Raw genomic sequence first — 23,279 nt, 5'->3', positions numbered from 1 at the left:
TGGGGAGCAGCTGCCTGGCTCCACTTCACTCCTGTTTGCTCTCCAGATACAACACTTGACTGAAAGCCAATCTCCAAAACACAGTGCAGCCTTCAGTGTCCTTCTAATGGGTGCTGCAGCACAATTTGCAGTGTTGAATGGCTGCTGAAAATAAAACTTAGGCTGTTGCTCAGTGCATCAGTGTCCCGTGAGACCCTGAGAGCCACACACTAAACTGCTGACCGATCAGGAGATGTGAGTTGGGTGCCACAGATCAGAAAGCAGAGAGGAGCTGGCACCAGGGAATTACAGAGACTCCCTCCAGGTTTGGGATTCCATTAGGACATGGGACTGGATGTTTCTTTTGTCCCTTCAGGGAGGAGAGGTATGTCTCATGCAGAGCAATCCTGAGTTTTAAATGTCCTGGTGGAATGTATAGTGGCAACATGAAAAAGAGAATGTCTTCTGAAACAATAAAGTGCATATGGTTCACTTATGCTGTGGGGTAGCTGAAATTGAGGTGATGATTTGTCCAAGCAGAAGCTGTCAAAAGAACCATGATAAAACATTTGAAAGAAGGTATTATCTCGGTGGTGTGAAGGTTGATTAATTAATTTTTGAAAGACTTCTCTGATCTTTGTCTCTTATGAATTTGGCATTACCTGGGCATGGTAGGAGCTGCATAAAGCTTTGTCCAATTCCTATGTCCTCATCATCTTATTATTCAATACACCTGCCAGGATCCAATTTTCTTCAGCACTGGAGATTCAAAATTTCTTCTATTAACTCCTACTAACATTCTTATGATATTAAAGAGATGCCCCTAAGCAAATAAGAATTCGATATTCTGTAAAAGAAGTTAATCTAAATTTGAAACACAAGGTTTTGTGAACTGTGGGCTCCAGTACACCTAACAGTCAGCCCTTTGCTGAGATAAGAGTTTCTTACCTTGAACTTTCACAGCTACAGAGTGATGTTTTTCTCTACTCTTTGTAAGAAAACCTTTTCATTGTACTCAGAGATGCACCAATTTTATTCAATCTCTGCAGATAATAATTTAATGATTATCAAGACACAAATTGAGCTACCTGTGTCAATGTTCATTAATACTGGTAGTGTCCAAATTCTGAGTATTCTGTGGGTAAAAGCAGAAACAAAGTTATAGATAGCTGAATAACCTGCATACATTTTTAAAGCAAAATAATATATTTATTGAAGACAGTTCAGTCGTAGTAGTACCATTGCATTAGCAAAAGTTTCTTTGAAAAATCCAAGAAAAGCCTTTCCTACTCCAACTCCTGTAACTAGATGACAGAGTAAGTCCATTCAAAGTGAACATGAGAACATGATTTTTTTTTTTCATAAACAATTGATATCTTCCTAGGTTGGAATTGACAGCGGGGAGTGGAAATTCGAGAGCATTAAGAAAACTAATCAGTAAAAATAGCCAATAGAAATAATATCTCATTTACTCACTTGCTAATGTGGGCAAGTTTTCCCTTTATAAAAATTTATTGACTGTACTGCTTTTGTAAGATTGGAAATAGCACAACTTGAGGCTGAACTCACATTAAGGTGGAAAACAAGGGCAGTGCAAGGGTCAGCACTTTGAGCTCTGGCTGATCAATCAGCACAGCTTGACTTCAGTGCCAACAGACCATTTCAGAAAGTGTTTTGTCTTCATCCATTGCATCCACCTAATCCAGTGGAAGATGTCCCTGGGTGGGAACTGCATGATCCTTAAAGGTTCTCACCCCTATCGTTCTGGGTTCTGTGATTTATGTCACACCTGCTGCTTTACTGGTAACATTTAGTATGGGTGTCTGTCTATTAAAATTAAATTACAGTACTGATATCTCTAACTTTATTGTTAGTTTTATACTTACAATAATTTCATAACCTTTTTTTATTCTGAGAAATGTTTAATGCCTTTTTGTGAAGTGCATGGGGAGCACTCACTGAAAACCAAGGCAAAACGAAGCTGAAGGTTTTTTGTCTTCTTTAATGATTCTAAGTCTTGTGCAGGAATCTTATCAATGCTCAGAGATTCCAAATATTTCCTATTTAAGTAGTTTCTTCTTGCAGTATTTTACTACTGCCACCACTGCTTGTAGCTATTTCTTGAGCTGAGTGCTTGTTACAACCCCGAAGCCATGGCACTGCTGTGAGAGCCACAGGAGGGGATGCTTTTTGAAATGATTGCAGGTTGGATTTATGGGGAGGGCAAAAAGAAATACTTTTGCACTCTGAAATCAACATTTTTCAGAAAAACAAGAATATTAGAAGTTGTATTTGTCAACTACAAAAGCTAGGTGTTGCAAGACAGAGATAAACAATGACAAAGAATGAGGGTAAAAAACCAAAATGCGGCTGGATTTGTCCAGCAGTGAGGAGCTCTTATCAGTTGTGACAGCCATGCAGTCTGTGCATTGTGTGCCATTTGAAAAAACAATACAACCTCCAGTGAGTGCCTCTGCTGACTGATTGATACTCCTGAAGGTACTGTAGCACTTGGATTTACTAAAGGTGGGGCAGCACAGTGATGGGCACAGCACACTGATAAAAATAGTTTGTTAAGCAAACATGTCATCTCAGCACTTTAGGTTAGAAGAAGCAGTTCTTATCATTAGATTTATAGGTGACCACTCATAAATAAATATATTTTATGCCAGGTCTTGGAGAAACAGGAAGACAAGAAAATAAACAAGAGACATTTACTCAGAATAAGTGTTATCGGTTACAATATTAAATGTACCCAGTAAATCATTTTCTTACACGTACTCTTTTGCATTTTGAAGCAAAAAATGCTGTATTTTTTCATGTTCACCAGGACAATTAATGAGCATGTTTGAAAGCTATTGGACAATATTTCAAAGTAGAGCGACTTGAATTGATTTTCTTGATGTATTCCTGACAAAAAGGTTGATATTCTTTGCTGATAGTGTTTACAAATAACAACATTGCTACTGATCTCCAGTTCAACTTTATCTTTCTCATTGCGTGGCATTTATTAGATCAGCAGCTTTGAGACTCTAGATTGAAGATGATATGAACAGGAGTCATGGTTTTCCTGTATGTAAATATGGTATTTATTCTATTCCTTTATCAGCAACTCTACACCAAATCCCAGCGCAAAAATACAAAGTGAAGGGCCCTGATGTACCTATTTTCTGATATATTTATTGACCAATACAGTAAAATATGGTTAATATTTTTAGTATATATACATGTATTTATAGTTAATTAAATTTTAATTAATTTAAACTATTGACAGTCATTTTTGGTGCAAAGAGGCCTAGAATTTGGAAGGGAGGCATGAAAGTGGCAGAAAAACATCCTCTGAAGGGATGGATGGGACATGTGACCCCTTTCCTTCCTGTAAGGATTCAGTGAGGTCAGGCCATGGTACAAGGCAGCCTTGCAGAGGGCTGAGCTAATTGCTGGCATTTTCTTCTGCTTTAGGCAGGAATTCCTTGGGTAGGAAATCTGACTTTATTTAATGAAGTTTGAAGAAGTCTTGGAACGAGCATTCCTTAATAAATACCTTGTTAACTCCATCTCACCCATCTCCTCTCTATAGGAAGGGCAATGCTTCCTTTCTGGCTCACTGGGAAATCACTTGAAAAGTGTGAAAGTTCTGATGTTGGCTCTTTGGGAGGCAGCAGTCAATAAAAAAAGATTGTGAACTGTCTGCATTAAAATATTGCTGATTCCCAAATAACAAAGTTGTGCTCCAGTTAACTGTCTCCATCCAACACTTGTCTCTCTTTGTGAATGCCAGGACAGCCAAATAATCAGGAAAAATCTCCAATGCTGCCAAATCCTATAAATTGTTAAGCAAGTTACGGGATATTTTTTTTCTTGACAAATATTGTCAGACTGCAGTTCAACGAGGAGCTGTGAAAGTAAAAGATAAATGAAAATCGAATGCAAATGTGATTTCAAACTAAACAAGACATCTGTCTTTCATCACTCTGTCAAATGGGGCAGAAACACAGGTCTGCAACAGGCAAACTGTTGTGTGCAATTTGTAGCAATCACCTTGTTTGAAATGAATGGGAGCAGCAGGAGCAGCCTCACATATGTGAATTGCATTAGGCCTGGCAATTGAGTCATTGCAACTTAAGGCAGCAGGTTCTAATTGGGAAATGCTATCCGAAAAGAAAACAAAGATGGCCTTTGGGATGGAACTGAAAGATGAGGTGTCAGAGCTCCATCCTGGCATAGACTGTAGATTCTCCTCATGGGTGGTAATTTGAAGTAATGAGTAGTCCTTGTTGAATGACCTTGTACATCTGCTGTGCTGCCTGTTCAATCTGTAACTCACTTCCCATCAATTGCACTTTTATTACAATTAAATGTGCCATCATAAGGCCCTAAAAATGAACAGCACAATCTCTGCATATGTTCACAGCCATTTAGCTGGGGACTGGGAGGGTGGCAGAAGTCCATCTCAAACCTTTTGTTCATGCCAAAGTGCGATTTGTTGATTGAAAGATGCTGGGAGATGGAGCTGGAGGAGGATGGCAGAGTTTGTTCAGCATGCACAGGAGCACTCCCGAAATGATTTGAGATTGGAGTGCCTGCTGGAGCCAACTTGCTGCTAAGAGGCCACCTGGATGGTGGCATGAAGAACAAACTGCCCTTTCCCCCCCTGCCACCCCATCCTAGGCAATGCAAAGTCCTTTACAAAACATGAACAAAAATTCGCTGCTGTTTTGGCAACAAAGACATTCATGTTTTGTCAGAATGATAGTGAAGTAAGACTAAGGTTGACAGCTTTTGGTTCTACTTTTACTTACAGGGGAGAAATACTCATTCCAGTTCTTCACATTTCAGTAGTTAGACAATAAAACATTTTGGGTTTTTTTAGTTACTGCTAAAGAGAGATTAAAGGAATGGATGTTGGTGATTCCCAAGTTACTCTTAATGCCTTCAAAGATTCAGTTTAGGATTAGTTTCAGCATTTTGTTGAGACAGGTAGTGCTCAGAGTGTGTGTTCAGAATTTTTTACTGAGCTAGGTCACTGTGATTGTGTGAAGGCCAGATTCTGCTGTGTGACAATGGAGTTGCTTTATTTCATTTGCCTTTATAAACTGAGCCACCATTTTCTGCATCAATGAGTAAACACATGCAATTGAGTGAAATATTTGTGCTGGTTGCAATGTACAGTGAAGAACTGCATTAAAATTTCATTTAAATTGTCTTGCCTTTTAATGAGTTTTAATGTAGTTTGATAAATTTGAACCTGTTACAGGATAGGGGTTTTTGTTCTTGATATTTGGTGAAAGTATAAAACCAAAACTTTTGTGTCTGCATAATATTCTTCATTATGGTATGAGAACATGGACATTTTAAGCACTAAAAAAGGATCTATTTCAAGTAATCTTTCAAAAGAATGGCTGTTAGGATAAGTTGTCCACTTTTGTAGCAGAAGTCTAAGAATTTTAATATAATTGTGTGAGCTGCTCTGGGATGATTATTTTAAAGATTATATGCATTTCTTTCTGTAGGTAGCTTTAAATAAATCTGACTCTATGTAGGCACTTCATTTTCTGAAGCTGAGTCAATCCAAAATGATTCCAACAGTAACTAGCTCTTCTTATGCATTATTTAGGATACAAATGGTCTCAGATAATTTCAAGTCATTTTATTGTTACATATTCCAGACATAGGGACAGCCTGCTAGAAGTGACAGGAAAACACAATTTATGTCCTCACTTAGGAAATCATCTCTTACTTTCCCTTCTGTTCTTCATCTCTCATATTCAAGCCTTTGAGAGAGAGACCTTTTCCTCCTAGCCACAGTTTTCATGTTAGATCATAAATAATGGATCATAATCAAGCACTTTGAAGTACTTTTATTGGCTGCCAGTGTCATCTTCAGTATCTATCTTGTCCACACTTCAGTGTTTCCAAGTGCAGTAAATCTGAGACTTCAGCCTGGTACCAGTCTTATCTCTTTATGATTTCATTGACTAAGAATTCAGATATACAATCTCTCTTTTTCTATCTGTCATATCTTAAGAGCTTTCACCATGTTGTAAATTGTGCAAGACTAGATTCCTTCTGCCTCAGTAATATGATCCTTAGCCTGGTCTGATTTTGAAAATTCCCCTCACTCTTCCAAAGTCTCATTTGCAATGCTTGTGGTGCAGCCAGCCCATGGAGTTCTGGGATTAATTTGCATTCACCTGATCGTTGTGGTGTATAAATTCTGTTGGATTTTACTGCATCATTTTGATTGGAGGAGTTTTTAATTCTTTACAAAATCTACTCTGTATGTGTCTCAGATATATATTCCAAAGAGGCTTGTATGCTCCAGGATGAACTTGTGTGTTCACCAGCATCCAAATCTTTTGTCATTTTGACACTTAGATATGTAAGTATATTGTACAGGGAGAAAGCAGAAAACATATAGACCAACTGATTAAAGTTTTTCCTTTAAAATTTTAATCTTAATTGTGCAAAGTATGCTTTTATTAGAAATTTTTTGCTTCCAGAAACAAAAGTTTCAAAACTAAAGCTTGGCTGTGATCAGAGCTGTAATTTGCTCATGTCACCATCTTCTATCTCTGTGAGGCAGTTTCTCACATCAGTCACAATGCCCTGATGTCCCAAGAATTAGTTGCCTCTTTTACAAAGAGAGAAGGACTGGTGCATGTAGGAAATCTGGAAAAGGAAGGAAGTCATGATGTTCCTGAATAAAAACTCATAATGAAACACCACAGGCATTCCCAAATTAAAGCATTTAGCATTATGGACTGAGTATGTGACCTTTTTGTTCTATTTACACAAATAGTGAAACAGATAATTACAAAGCAAACAATCTTTTATTTTCTGCCAGGATTTTCTCTGCCTGAGAAAACACCCTTGCCTTCAGTGATAAGACAGGAAAGAGCTAGGATGACTTCAAAGTAGGAAACCTAAAGACAGAAGTGTTTTCTGTATGTTATTATTGACCACTTTGACAGCATGCCTTCTTTAAACAGCATACACTAAGAAGAGCAGAAATAAGTCATGTGGAAAGAAAAATAACAAGAGTTTTATGTCTAAATCACTTGTATTTCCTGTAGTTGCTCACCCAGTTGATCCCAAGCAGCATATATATGTTCCCAAGGCTGAGCCATACAGTTTTGTATTGTAGATGGAAACACGGAGATAAATAATCACTGAGTTTAATGCACTTATTTATTAAGAAATGTCTAGAGCAGTTACTAGATAACAGTAATAGATTCTGATCTACACCTACTTAAAATATTCACAGAAAAATATATTTCAAGGGATAACTGAGTTACAACAAGTGTTAGGGATAGATATGCATCTAATACAAAATGACTTATGAAAATGAAAGAAAAAGCTGAGAAAGAAAGTACTGTGGTGCTGCAAACTGAAGTGAAAATACATTCTTATCATGAGCAACAAAAATTCTCTCTCTAAAAACATGTATAAGTTCGGTATTTTTTGTGGGAGGTCTGTTTTTCATCTTGTGTTTTTGCTTTATATCACTGTGGTTGCTTCACACCTCCTAAGCAATGCATACTGACTTTCACAAGTAGGCAATGTACTTCAAGTTCAGAATATACATGTTTGCTGCCTGAAAACTTTTCAGTAAATTAGTAAAACCTGACTGAAGCCATCTGGCATATCTCTGTGTTCATTCTGGATAAGAAAACTCAGTTTAAACTTCCCAAGAAGTTTGTGTCCCTCTATTTTTCATTGCATGATAGCAGTGTAATTGTGAATAGAAAATGTGGGAGCAGAAGGGATGTTTTAGGTTGGTTTCTCACATGTTGAGACATCTCTCCTTTCCAAAACCAGTTTGCAATAAATACATGTGTAGGCACGATAACAGAAAATGAAATGCATTGCAAAGCCACCCATAAGCTGCCTGGTTTTATGCATATTTAAGCTCACATGCCAGGCAGACTTTAAAACAATCCCTGTAGAGCCTTTCTTTCTGGACCATTTAGCCAAAAAGCCAGTTCCTGTGTTGGTGATCCACTGGACTGCTGTGGGCACAGCATACAAGTGTCTGCAGGCAATGGCAAATCCCTCAGGGTGTGACTGACAGCCTGAAGTGCCACCCTGGTCCCTGAGCCTGCAGATGCTCCTCCAGCTGCAGCTGAAGGGGCTGGGGGGACTTGCAGGGCACAGGCAGCCAGGACTCAGCTCATGTCTCTCATTCAGACACTCATTCCTCAGCCCTTCTGCTGCCAGTGCACAGATGAGGCAGCTTCAATCTCTGCTCAGATATTTGCAGTCTGATCAGTAGCCAAAGTGTGGTTATTATTCTTTGACCTGTGGAAGGGGAGTAGATATTCCTTATTTTATGTACTGCAGGGTATAGGCAGTGAACATCCAAGGTTTTATGAATTACATCCAGACTAAATGTGCTATGCAAACTTTATTAAGTAATAAATCTCCCCACATGGGTTTTTTCATCCATTCCCATCTTTACTGAATTAAATGGTTGCTGTTTTGATAGTGATGATACTTAAAACAGAGCTGAGTTCTTAAACCAAGAAATTCATGTTAAGGAATATAGCTCATACTTTAAAGAAATTAATGTCTCAGCCACTCTGAGGCTTATGAAAAAAGATCAATCCAGTGGTGTGTGAATTTCAGCACCTACTTTGTGTGATTATAAAAATCCACAGGCAATGCAGCTATCTCTTGGATAATCCACTCATAGATAGACTAATATTTCAGTTTACTCCATTTCTGGTACCAGTGACTCCCTGTAGACATTCCAGTAAGTTTCACTACAGTCTTCCCTGCATAGGATCTTTTCCTCCTTTGCTGCTGCACTAAGCCTGATGTCTTGAAGTCTCTTTGTTCCTGCATTTCCCTCCACTCAATGCATATTCTGCAGCCTTTGCCATTCTTCAGCCCCAGTACATGGATAACAAATGGTGCAGAGAGCACTCTTCCCATTCCTGACCATCCCAGAGCAGTTTGTCCATGAGTCTGCCCTAGGCTGGAGAAGCAAAATCTCTCTTCCCCAGAGAGTCAGCCAAGTGCATGTGCCCGTTCTTGGGAAATTTCCATATTTCTCTGGCCTGTCTGCCTGGGAGATTCCCTTCTGGAAGACTTTCTGGCTGTCCAAAGAGCAGATGTGCAGTGTTTTAGTGACTGCCTGGCCATGGGGGTAGTGCCCAGTGCCTCAGCCTCCAGATTAGCTGAAGAATTCCTTGGTGTGTGGTCCATGGGATCCTGTTGGAGTGTGCTGCATTTTAGGTTTACTTTTGGTTTTCACTCCTGTGGCTTCAGGCATGGTCAGCACTTTCCAGTTTGGGATAAACCATCTCCCTCCTCACAAAGCAGTTACTGAATATGTGCAGGTGGACTCGGTGATGAATGGCTGCAGTGAGTCTGAGATGCACCAGAGGTGCCCCAGATGGTACAGATCCACCAAAACACACAAGATGTGAGCAGTTTCTCCATGCACGTGCAGTAGATTCATTGAGAAGACTCCAGGCTTATCACCACCATGCATACACACAGAGATGAAAACACACACAAAAAATAGGACTAAGACTCTTCATCAAGCTACTAAGTATAAAAACAGGCAGCAACCCTGCTCTCATCTTGCATTCATTTCCTGTTCCTGTTGATTTTACAAAAGAGCAGCTGTATTGGATCACAACGTTGGCTCCACGTCCTCTCTGGTAGTAGCCAAAAACTGGAGATGATAGCTGAGTGAGAGAGCAGAAGTTTACAAGATGCATTTCCTGAGTACTCAACTGGCTTCTGAAAAGTACTTTCAGGACATCCTTGCCCAGTAGCAATTTAACAATTTATTATTAAATAGGTGTTGAAAAAAGCATCTATGGCACTGCTTGGCAAGGAATCCAGCAGCTTAATTTCACATTTTATTAAGAATCACATCCTTTCAACTTCACTTGCCACATCTAACTTTGGTGCTGCAAGAAGAAAGGATCACACCTTGAGTTCTTTGTATCATTCCTGCTTCAACCTTCTATTACGTCCTCCTTTTCAGACTGGAAAGCCCACATCTTCTCTTGAGTCTTGTGTGTAAACCATTACACAGCTTTGATGTGCTAACCACTGCAGCTATTCCCTGTTCTAACATACCATTTTTGAAGTGAGATTACACAGTATTCAAAATGTGTTTCAAATGTTCATGTATGAGGTGGCAGTGTGATGGTCTGGTGGGTTCTTTTTCCTTTGTAATTTCTTACTTTTCTTTTTTTATTACTTCTTTTTTTGTCACATTGGAGCACAGAGCTGGCATTGTCATAGGTCTATTTATTAGAACTTCAAAACCCTGCTCGTGGGTGGAAATGGTCAGCTCAGAGCTCATTTTGCTTATGAAATTCCCATAATTATTCTTTTCCCATGTGCATCACTCTGTTCTGAATTTCATCTGCCATTTTACTATCCACTCAGCCAATCTCACAAAGCCTCTTCACAGTTAGTCCTTCATTTCTACTACCCTGATTAAGTTTAGCAGACTTTCTCATCTCACCAAATCATTCATGAGCCTCTCAGACAGCACAGGATAAGCAAAATGTACAGCAGGAGGTTCCTGGTAACTTTGTTTCTCTGTAAACAAAAAGCACATGTAGAAAATGGACATGTTTCAGACACTGAGAACAGTCTATACATGACCCTGGAAACAAAATTATGATAGCTGAATATTTCAATTATGTATTTATCATAAAAACTGTGTCTCACAAATTATTATTCTGAGTTATAAACCTTATAGGAATCATTCTCATAGAGATGAAATTTTCTTAATTATTTAATCAACATGTATAAGCATTGAAATGTCAGCTATTGTCTTCCTTGCCAGTTCCAATTACTGGAGAGTGCTAATAAATGTCTCCCTATCAGCTGTTTTGTATTACTTTTGTATTCAGCATTGTGTGCTGACTAAAATGTCAGGTAGAAGTGATTATTGTTATCTTGGAATCTGAGGCTCCATTTCTACCCATTTTTAAAGGGAGCAAACAGCATCTTTGAACTTGGCAATATAGCAGGATTATACCTGAGTACCTGATGGGAGGTTCTGGTTCAAAAGATTGCATTATGAAGTGTTTAATGCATCATTTTAAATATTTTGCATGGTGGTATCAAGGTTTATCATCTTTAAAAAAAAAAAAATAGTAAAATGGTTTTGTGAGTGTAGATGAAAGGGTGACACATTTCACTGGCTGAGGAAAGAGAACTCAGTGTCTTTCCAGCGTAGGCAGTGAGAAGAGATGCAGAGCATGGACCAGACAGGCTGAGGTCGTAACACTTTTAAGATGTGCCATCTTACAACCTTCAGAAGAAATATAATTGCTACATTCTTCTGTTAAAAGGGCTTTTGTTGTGTTCTCTGAGGTCTTGTTTCACTGTTTGAAAGGGTAATGGTGCAGGGCTTGGGTTTTTTTGGAGGACAGGAAAGTCATCTCTCTCTGAGCAAGCAGTTGCAAACCCAGTCACAATATAGCTGACCAACCATGTCAACAGCAGTTAAGTCTACACTACAAATACTTTGTGATGGTCATCGATAATGAAACATAGCAAATTCTGATTTATTGAAGAGTTAGCATGATGGCTCAGCAAATTAATGATATTGATGCAGGATCATCAAAATAATAACCAGTATATTTTAGGATTAAAAGTTGCAACAGGCAAATAGTCCTTTTGTTTCCAGTAATTATTTTCAACAAATTTATTGGCACAGAATTAATCTGTGCAAGCTGAATAATATTTTTTACAAAACTACTGCAACGTACCCTGTATTATTTATTTTGTTGGTATTTTTAAACTTCCCTTTTGTCCACAATTTACCAACCCTTATTTTCTGAACAGTAATATAAAGAGGTAGAAAATCTGGAATGGACACCTTTGAGAGTGTCAGGACCCTTTTGTAGCCATGGTAGGTTAGTGTCCTCTAGATGGCATTCAAGGAATTGCTGCATGTGTGGAGGATATTTTTTTTCCTGTATCAAAGATTTCCTTAGTAGCTGCTGGTTTTTGGTGGGTTTTGTTTTTTGATTGTTTTTGTGGTTTGGGTTTTTTTGGTTTTTTTTTTTTTTCCCCAGGTTTCACCATATGTTTGAGTACAGAGGGATTTGAGATGATTGTCTGCTGTAGAAATTTTAAGATGAAGGTCACAGAAACTGAGATCACTGCCAAGTACTGAGGCGTGGGTCTGAATTAGCAGGTCTTACTGTTTGGTTTTGTTTGTGTGCCAAAGAACTTTAAATATCCTGTGTGGACACACTGATTTCTCACACTTTCCAAACTACAGACTCACAATTGTATCGCAAAACAAAGTGTGATACTGGCAAGGAGAGCTATTTAAAATATCTAAAAAGGATTCAAAGAGGGAATGTTTTCTACATTACAAAAATAAAAGAGGCTGTGCAAAATTTTACTCCTGAGATCATTATTTTGTGAGTTATTCCAGTGTAACAATATTGCTTGTAAGCAGTAGTGTGATATCAATGTCCAACCCTGGTCCTTAGCATGAGCTGTCAAACTGCAAGTTGACTAAATTCTCAAGCTCTGATTTTGTGCATGCTCTGATTTTTTCTGGTTTTGACAGTGTTAAGGAGTTAGGACATGGAGCATAATTTAACTCTAAATATTATTCTGAGGATCAGGCACTTAAAAGTTAGACTATGAAGCACTCAGCTGCACATCACTAATGTACTCTGTGGTTCTGAGTCATTAGCTCTCACAAGCAACTACCAAAGCTGCAGAGCTGGGTGTTTCCTCTCTGTACAATTTCTGTAGGGCAGAAGACACTCTAGGGATAGACAAAAGCTTATTCCACAAGGAAGCCGTATGTAGGCAGCCTGCCTTTGGACTGAGTTAAACAGAAGCCTCTTTAACCAGATAGTATTTCTGAATTTCAGAAGGCTAATCTAGTCCATTTTATTTGTCTCTGACGTTAAGCTGTGGTGGACACTGATGGAAGAAAATCAGGAAAGTATCAAATAATACTTCTCCTTATATGGTCTTCCAGTTCCAAGCAGTAGTCAGTAATATATTAGTTAATAAAGAATGTTTTTTCTGTTTCTTGCCTCAATGGCTGTCAACTTCCTAAGTTTTTGGGGGCCACAGAATTTTTATCCTCTTTGGCAAATGACCAGCGCAAACTCTGCATGTTTCAATGTGTCACCTAGACGTCATCCCTTGGACCAGAGGGCGTTAGGGGCAGCAGTGCTCAACTTCCCTGCTTTTTTTGCTTTTTTTTTCCTTTTTTTTTTTTTCTGTAGGAGGTGCTCTTGTTTTGCTGTTAGAGATAGGAGATGAAAAATAGACCTGGAAAAAAAACCTCCATGGGCAGAGTTCAGCACACAGAATGTCGAAGAACACAAAAACTCATTAAGTGTCAAAGAAAAAGAATAGAAACACCAAAGGGGCATAATGGAAGAGTTCAGAGAATTCAGAGGTTCTTGCTAGGAGGGCATTGATTGGATAATTAATTTCTTGGAAAGAAAAGACAGGCTCCTTAAGCTAAGTGATGTACTGACCTGGAAGTGTGGCTGCTCAGGTTTCTTTCTCACATGAATCTCTGTCAGGAGATTGCCTCTCCATGAGCACAGATATGTATAGTAAGTATTAAACCACAAGCTTCAGGGCATGAGCTAACTAGCTGCAAATAGTTGAAGAAGCTTCCCTTTTGAAAGGTTATTCCATAATTGCTCAGGCTTCCACAAGCCTTGCTTTGAAACCTATTTTACTGCCTATAATCTGATATAATTCCTAGGCTGCTCTTCTTTCTGGGTGTTTTAATTTTTATACAAGTCAGAAGGATGAAAATTGTTTAGATCCCAATGGTGTTTCAACTCTGTGGGGTTGTCTTTGTGAATAAAATCAACTCAATCTTCTTGAAGAAGGAAAACACACCAAAAATAAATTTATTTTTAAAATGCATTTAGTATGTTTTCAGAATATGAGTACAGTAGTCCAGAAAGAGCCAGTGGCCTCTCCTGAACCTCATGTTTTAGACATAACAGAAGTTAGAGGCCAGTGGCTCTTTGCTTTTAGAGTTGACTTGCCCTGCTGCCTGCAGGTGTCACTGCTTCTATCCTTCATCTTGAGAGCTTGCCCTCAGACACAGAGGTGTGTAAACATCCCCCTGATCTAACTAAAAGAACACATCAATGATTTTTCACTACAGAGCATGTACCCCCATATTTTCTGTATGTTTTCTTAACAACTCAACCGTGCTTCTTCATATAGAAGTATCGTATAGATATACCCAACTTAAAAAAATTAAAAGGGAAAAGCAATTTATTTAGGATGTTGACATATCTAAAATTACTCCTGCATTGCTCTAGAGGTCACCTTTAAAGAAGATCCATGGCTGATTTTGCAGTGAGTTTCTGTGCTGATGGTAGTGATGCATGTATTGAATGCTGTGGCTAAAACCAGGGCAGACATTGGATCCACCAGCACCCAATGCAGGTTCAGCATCTCATCTTCTAACTACTGAGGGATTTAAGACAACTTGCCAAAATTAATTCCCAGGTTTTTTGCTTATTTGAGTCAAGTCGAATTCTACCCTACTTGGCTAGAAATTGAACACATAAAATACATTTGACAGCAGCAGTGCTTTTCAGTGAGTCACGTGCATCAAGTACAAACCATTGACTTCCTGGCCTCCTAGAAGTGTTCTTGTCTGTATGCCAGAGTTTAAAAGGGTGTGTGTTTCCGTGCACAGGTTCACCCATTAAAGATTTAAAAGATACTTGACCCTCAATAAAACAGAGCTAGACTCCACCTTTGGAATCTTTTTAGCATTGATGAAGTGTATAACAAGCTATATAATTTTGTTTGTGACATCACTGGGGGAAATTAATTTATGAAGGCATATTTATTTAGCATCACTGTGATTTATAGGGTGCTTGTGTTTGTGGGGAAGTTGTTTGAAGATATACATTTTAAGTCAGTATCAGGTGTGTCTCCATGCACTCACACACATTCACTCAAACTGTTGAAGTACAGTAGCTTTGACATTCTCTGCACATGCCAACAAACACAGCTTTTACAGAAGGTTCACAGAAGATGTTCACATAAAATATTCATTATATTCTTGCTAAAAGAAAAACCTCATTCAGACCTGTAAAGTAGTGCTTGACAGAAAATTACTTACAATCTGATCTAGCCTCATATTTTGATATAAACAAGAGCAGGAAAGATTTGCTGAAATGAGTGTACATTTTATGTTTGCCTTTGTTACATCTCAGGACGAGTAGCAATTAATGGAGTGAAAAGACTGTGGATTTCCTAGCTCTTTTTAACTTGCTTATTTCATTTTCAAACTTCTGAGATCAATTTAGCAGCAGGAAGTTCTGCAGAGCAATTTGGTTCCAGTTGACCCTGGAGGGGCTGTTGCTGAATGAGACTTAGTTACAGCTCTGTTTCAGTAATGACACCTTGCTGCAATAAATGACGCCTTCTTAACTTCGGGTTGTATTTCCAATAAATCTGCAGCAATATCCAAGCTGCACCAGGAGGTAGTTCTGTACAAAGTTCTCGTAAGAAATGTGTCACCACAGGCTGTCTTCACATCACAGGGCACCTAGCAGTGCTGCCATGATATTTTGAACTTATATAACACATGGGCTGGAACACATCTTTCTTCATGCTGATTAACATCATTATAGTAGCAATCTGAATCTGCTGATAAACCAATTTCTCCTGCCTCTCTCTCCTCTCTTTCTCCTCCTTCCTTTTCCTTTTTGAGGAAAGGAAACCCTGTAAGCCACTCTTCCTTCTCGTTTAGAGGAATCCTGCATGTCAGGAATAGCACCCCAGGAAAGCACACACACCAGTGACTTGCCACAATACTGGAGTCAGGAGAAACAGTGAACAGCACAACACAGAATATTTGAGGTTGTGAAAGCAGAAAATCTGCTGCTTAATCATATCATGTTCTTTTACTTCTCCTGGAGGTACCACAGCAGGATTTATAATTGTCATAAGCAGTGATAGGAAGGGAAATGACTAACCTGGGGTGGCCTCTTGCACCCTTCCCTAGTTTTTGATCCAGAACAACATGGCCAGAAGAAGCCAACGAAGAGAAAGGCTTTTTTTCCTCTAGTTGTCATGTTTTTACTGTGCCATCCAGCCACAAAAGTTGTTGTTCCCTGATGGGAACTGCTCTAACAGTCCCACACAGCCTTGTGTTGTCTTCTGGCAGACAGGGAGAGGGCAGCTCTGGTTTGCAGAGAACTATTCCCTCAGGAATCCCAGTGACATATTAGGTCTTTAAGTCACTCCTTGTCTCTTGTTGCTCCAGCCATAAAAGGCAGTGGAAAGGAGCCAAGAATCTGCTTATTCTGATGCAAATCCCTTTGGTTACTAGAGGCCTGTTGATTTGACATTATTTCCATTGATGTGACAGGCAACCTGGTTTAGTTTTGCATATCTCTTTTTGTTTGCATCCAGTTCCTGGAATCACACCCTCCCACTATGCTTGCTTGAACTGATTTATTCCACTTGCTTCAGAAATACAGAGCACATAAAGTAACATCTTAAAACATGTGTTTAGATAAAGCATTTGTATGATTTTTCAAGAGATGCCATTTCAAAGAAAAATGTTGCAACTAAGGTATTTTAGATTGTTCATTGTGTTACAAATTATGTCAGATATCTCACAATACTTTTTACCTTTGAGGGTTTTGCACATACATGCCATTGGAAAGAGCAGAACAGCCACACAGTCAGACTGATAGCTGATAAGGCTTTATTTTATACTGTTGTTTTAAGTAGCTTCTACTAAAATCCACTTTGAAGGATCAGAAACTGAGTGGGTCCTGTAAGAAGGAAAGATCTGGGAGTGTTTCTGTCTGAAGCTTGCAAAATGAAGAATGGCAGCACATTCTGTAAGTGAAAGAAAATCTGTAGTGTTGCAAAATGCTGTGGATGAATAATTACTGTCTCCTTAAATAAGATTAACAGTAGATGAAACAGAAATTAAGCAGCAAGGAAGAAAGAATTGCATTCTGGAACAGAAGAAAAAAAAGCAAAGCTGAATCTACATTTACCCTGGAGGAAATCTGGGGGTTGAGTCTGTCATGACCTTTAGCCCACAACACTGGGGCAGAATCCAGTTTTTGACAAGGACATTGGGTTCAGTTGGCTTCCATCCACCATTTCTGAGCAAGCAAAGGAAAATCTGCAAGGGGAAAGACCTTAAGATGGAGAGAGAGATGATAATTATAACTTGCTGGAGGCCTATTTTCAGTAAATGAAGTGCTTCAAAAGAAGCACAGTGCTCTGCTGCCTTTTGAATGCAAACCTTTAGGGAGCTAGTGCAAGAAAATGAAGTGAAAACACTTTTTTTAACCCCAAACTTGTTAATTTGCTAGCTGTAATGCTTTGTCAGGGAAACCCCATGCTCAACTTTGAACTCCAAGGTTAGTGCCACTAATAGTATCTCCTCCAAGCATTGTAACTGTGAATTACTACTGAAATTATTAGGAAGATAAGAGACTCTATTATGGGAAGAATCTAATATCTTATCTAGTTGCTGTACTAATTGAAAGCAAGCTTGTATGGTATGAAAACAATTTCTTACTGAATTCAGTATAAACCTCAAGATGTTTCTTCCGTGTGAACATCCTTTATATATAGATATGGGTTATGAACTGGGATTTTTTCATATACAAGTTTAATTTCTGTTCATATCTCTATGATAGTTTCCCGTGTCAACTTGTGCTTTGGTTTTAGTCTTTAACATTCACACACACCCCCTTCTAACAAGAAAGTGCTCATGTATTGCAAATAATGGAATTTATTGACATTCACATTGTTCATAAAGATAGCTCAGTCAAAAGATTAAAGCAAATCTCTGGAGCACAACCAGCAGAGAATACCAACAGAGGTCTCCTGGATCCCTATCACATTCCTTGTTCGTAAGATAGTCTCTCTTCCCTTATCCTACAAAGATAGCAACACAAAGATGAACAAACAAACACAAAATAAATTAAAAAAAAAGGATGAAGTGCATCTCTGCTAGAGGATTAATAACCATATTGCAGGAATAAAGACTGCTCTGGATGGTAGACAGAACTCCCTCCTTCAGCTGGTTGATCACATGTGTCACACATGGCATTAGTAATTCAGGATGAAGGCTTTGGGCTTCTTAACTTTCCTGGAAAATCCTCAGTAAATGGCTCAAATAGTTTAATACTGGAGGCACTATCATTGATCAGGAAGTGTTGTTTCACTACTTCCAGTTCTGTAACTGGAGCAAAATGTCTCCTTTAAGAAAGCATCTTTTTACTGCTTATTACCTTTCTAATAGTCTTCCTAGAATCAGAAGTAAAATCAATATTTTTCTTACTGTGCCCTGAAATAACTTCTTTTTTTTTTCCAAATGTAGCACCATGAATAAAATCTCAGTGCTCTTTTTATTGATATTTCTAGTACAAAATCATACTACTCAGTGTCCAATAATATAGGAGTTCTAATATAGTTACATAACATAGGCTGGTGAAACACTACAAAAATATAATTGCATTTTCTGGTATAGAAATGGTGCAAAGAGTATTTTTACCGTCTGGAAAAACTCTTATAATTTGGACCTTGATACATCTCTATTCTGTTTCATTAATTTCCTAATATTTTCATTTAATAGGTTTGGAATTATTAGATAACTATAACTTCTATGGTGTTAAGCATAGTTTACTGTGTGGTTTAATTTGTGCCATTAACCTGTGATACAAGCTTGAAGAAGTTCTTTCCTTTCAATGAACAAGAAAACAGTTTTCTTTTGTTTCCTGACCCAACACAGTCAATGTAAATTAGTCATTACAGCATTGATATCTCCTCCACCGTCAACTGTCCTTCTGAAAGAACTTGTTTCCCTGCAGGCTCTCTGCAGGATATTAAAACAGATTTCCTTCTCTAACTATATAGGATAGAACTAGGAGGGATTGATGAGTTTTCTGAGAGAAGCAAGATTTTTGATTAGGGCTTAGTCAGTATTTCCCCATAACTGCAGCTGAGAAGTGGCTGAGATAGGGGAGAGAAGGAAGAGGCAGGGAGAGGGGTGGATTCCTTCCTCCACAGGGAAACCCACACTCTGAAACACGTGGTAAAGCCATGTATTTCGGTAAGTGTGTTCTCTCCTGTACTTTGAAGCAGGTAGAGGTCTCAAGGAAAGAATAACATGTAATTATGCAGTTCAGGTTATTCTTGGTAATGGTAGAGGTATAGAAACATCAAACTGAATCAAACACGTTATCCCAAATGTCATTATTTTACATGCTGAGACCCCCAATAGTTTACACATTGAGACCCACAGTATTTTATATATACTGAGACCCAGAGCCTTCTTATGAGGATGGTGTCCAACAGAGTGAAATGTCAGTTCTCCCCACAGCTGTGCACAGTTCAGATCCCACTTCCACTCTCTTCTCTCCAAATCTGTATCTGCTGGCATTTCATTGGTTTTGTGCAAAATTGATCAAATTCAGGAGGACGAATGGAGGAGGACAAAACTGGTGCAGCTGTTCTTATTTTTTGGATAGTAAATTTTTTAACAAGAAAGTGACTGTGCATACCTGCTAGAGCCTTGACTGCCAGCCAGGGAGAAGCCATTGAGCTGTCATGGTTTCTCTTCACCAAAGAAATGAGATTTGAAATGAGACACCAAGAGGTGAAATACTCCATGTACAGACAGGTCTCAGGTGGCTTTGGTCATCAGCTGCCATTGGGTCTGAAGCTTTTCCACCATGAATGGGCATCCTATAAAAGTTGCTCAGTCCTGCAAACAGGGTACAAATGTTGTCAATTCTTTGCCTACTTCAAGGAGTGTGAAACAAGAAATAGGAAAATTAGAAAATGCACTAAAGGGAAAAAGCTTCAGAAACCCTAAGATCACCTATTTTGATATCAGACAGAGGTAATGGAAGTCAGCTTCTGAAAAAGAGAAAGTTTCTAAAGAAAAGACAGTGTGATCCAGTCATTGTTTCAAATACACGTTTTCTGTCCAGAATGTAGCACGTGAGAAAAAGAGGATTCTGAAAAAGAGAAGCCAAAGGAATTTAGAATGAAATAAGCTCTCTCTGAATTAAGGAATGAACTTCCATTATTCAATAAAAATTTGAAAAACCAAGAAGCTTATCAGGCTAAATTAAATGAGGAGCTCACCACATTGTAGATGACTCATCGTAACTCGAGAAATTTGTAACAGTGTACAAGAAAACAGATGGTGCAAAGAATCCTCAGTACAAAACACAGACCAGTGCTGAGCTCAAGAGCCAGAAACCACCCTTCAGCCTAGGATCAATGGCAAGAAAATGCTGCCATTAAAGTGATTAAAAGCCATGCTGCTCTTCTAAGCATTTCTTTTTTCAAATGGTTTCTGTGGGTAACCAAATTAGAGCTCTCCAGCAGCTCCTGGACTTGAAACAACTAATTAAGAAAACTTCCCACTGATTCATCATAGGGACATTAGAACAGTCTTTAGGAATGGGGAAATAGGATTTACCTATCTTACAAGCTTCTGGTTGCAAACAGCTTTAACAGTAAATGGATAGAATCTCTAAGGTCTAATTGACTTCTGCTCTAGTGAGCAGCAGTTACAAGGAGCTGAAATTTCTCCACAGAAATTAGTGCTTTTTAGTAGCATTTCACAACAAAAGAAATAGAAACTCAGCTAGTTGTGCATTTAATTACTTGGTTTTATTTGTCTGTTTCTTCCTGCAATAAATTTCTGACTGGAATGCTCTTTGGCAAAAGCAGGATCATCATTCTACACGTATGGGAAATGGTCAATGGTGATTCTTCTGTGTCTTTCTGTTAAAAAGTACACTTTTGTTTTACCTTACTCAAACACAGATATGCTTCTTATATTCTCAGCTTTATGTGCAGGTCAAGCACAGCTGGTTTAGGAGAGATCTAAAATAATTTTTCCATTAATTTCCTACTGAGTTGTTTTCTAGGAAGACAATTGGGATTATTTCATATACTAAAGTTTTAAGAGGATCTTCCAATGCACCATGACTGTGCTTTTGAAATGCACTTCCTCAAATGGAAGAATTACTGCATTGAGCTCATGAAAACATGTAAAAAACTTGTTGTAGAAATTTGGAAAGTCCCGATCATCCAGTAAATATGAAAAGCTTATCAACATCAGGCCATAATTTAAAGACATGTTGTATCAGCAAGCTATATTTTATAAGCCTAAAAGAGCCAAGAACAGAATTTTTTCAACAGCTTAACCTGTTGTTTTCTGTCATCAGTCTCAATAATTTTGCAAAGATTGTGTTGTCTGACCAGCAAACTCCCAAATGCAGTGGGATGGAGCTGCAGTGTGCTGGGAAGGTGGCCCAGCTGATGTCCTCACAGCCACCTGTAAATCACAGCTCAGTGCCAGTGAATGACTCCAAATAACAAATGGTAAAAAGATTTATGTGTGCACTGCCCTCCCAGGCCCTTGATCAGTGTTCAGCAATTACAAATCCATGTTTTCTAGCTCCTGTTTTCCTTTAAACAGACCCAACTTTGCATCTTGCTTGGAGAAGCTGATTTTACCCCAGAGAAATATTACAAGAGTTCAACTTCACCCTCAGCTTCAAGAGGAAAAATTTCATTTTAGCTGAGGGAGTAGTTATACATACCCAGGGATAACATTTTGGTTCAAATCCTATGAATGCTCTTTATGTATTAGTTTGTGGTTTATTCAGTTCAGTTATTTACCTTATGCTGTTTAAGGGCTTCCTGAAAACCAAGTTAATCTTTTATTCTGCATGGCGGGGGGGGGGTTATTTTCTTTTTTTTAATACCCTTGCATCAGACCTGTGGTTAAAATGGCAGAAGTGTAGAAGTTTCCTGTGTAAGCTCTTACACTTTGGTAGGGTTTTTTTCTGATTTTTTTTTTCACATCAGAGAGGACCAAACTATTATCCCACAGAATAGCTACCCAAGGGGAAAATTGACAGGGGATGGAAGTTAATTTTCTCTTTCAGATAAATGCATTCTCACAGAGAAAGATGTGCATGCCTCTATGTAGAGTTTCCCTTTTTTTCAAAGGCAGAACAACTGGGTTTGTTTTCTTCAGTGTTTGCATTCTAGAATTTATTTATCGCTTTCATTTCTTAAACTTCCTGCAATATTTACAGAAAAGAAAACTAAAGCATGAAATTTTGTGACTAGAAGCAAATTCTCTTTTCATTTTCCTAGGGAGACTCTTTTGTTCAAAAGATAAAACCAGAAGTCATAAAAATGTGTTATTTTTAGGAGACAACTCCATGGAAACTTAGAAGTTAAGTAAGATTCAGAGTAGAGAGGAGTGGGGGAGGGTATGTAATAAAGTGATATTTTTTAGTGGAAAAACAAATAGTGAAATCTGTGAACCACTTACGGCAGCTGGATTGTTGATCTTTCTCAGTTGTGTTCAAGACTGTTGAACAATATGACTGGATTTGCTGTAACATTTGGGAAGGCTGCTCATCAATACTATTAAACCAACATTAATGTCTGGAGAATATTTTTACATGCTTGACCAGGTCAATAAAATAAGCAAAGATCGTTTTCTAGAATGCAATTTTTGCACCATTTGAAATTATTGCATAGATAACCAAGCACCTTTTCCAAAAGGGCAGAAAATCTGTTTCTGAAATTTGGTTAAGCCCACAGTGAGGTAATTTGGCTCTTGGGTGTATCCATGCATGTTGGGCCCCTTGCAGAGGCTGCTGAAGCAGTTCCTCCTTGCTGTGCTGTGCAGGCCTGTGCTGTCAGCTCTGGCACATAGCTTTGGGGTACCTCTGTCCCCAGTGTGCCCAAACCCAACCCTGCCAGTGGCCTCCTGAAGGAGCTGGCTCTTGGCGCACACAGACACCTCACCGAGGGCTGAAACGTCCTTGCCAGGAAAAGGATTCATTGCGTCTGCTTATAGCTGTGTGGCTTTATTTTACTAAAAAAGGTAAACTGAGTGTACATCCTAAACAGCTGAATTATAACATTTCATGAAGATTAACGTGAACACAGAATTCCCTGCCTCTGGAATGTGGTTCTGCCCTGGACGTGCTGTCCTTGGAGCCAGCAGTGCAGCCTGCCTGTGGCAGGGCCCAGCACAGGCGTTCCTTGCTGTATTTTTGCATGCAGCCACTTTTCAGAAGCTGCTCTGCACTTCAGCAGAGGAGTTACCAGTGTGTACTTGAGACATTAATTCCAGGTTATATGGTTTCCCTGAGAATTGCCATCTGTCATGCTTTTCTGTCTGGAGGTCACTGCGAGTTGCCTCGGGTTGGTATCCTCAGACAGGAGGTTGGAAGGATAAACCGTGTGCTTCGTCTTTAACCCTTAGTTATCCT

At 38.8% G+C, this 23,279-nt stretch overlaps 1 protein-coding gene across 9 annotated transcripts in view; it reads left to right on the top strand.

Moving 5' to 3' along the window:
• The window catches only part of EPHA6 (EPH receptor A6), a 382,511-nt gene that overhangs the window by 227,394 nt on the left and 131,838 nt on the right, over positions 1 to 23,279 (top strand). The gene's annotated exons all lie outside the window — the stretch shown is intronic.

This window comes from Lichenostomus cassidix, chromosome 1 (assembly GCF_008360975.1).
Source record: "Lichenostomus cassidix isolate B80296 chromosome 1, HeHo_3.0, whole genome shotgun sequence".
NCBI classification, from domain to species: Eukaryota; Metazoa; Chordata; class Aves; order Passeriformes; family Meliphagidae; genus Lichenostomus; species Lichenostomus cassidix.
Note: the sequence above shows the minus strand (reverse complement) of the source record. Positions and strands in the feature narration are given on the sequence as shown.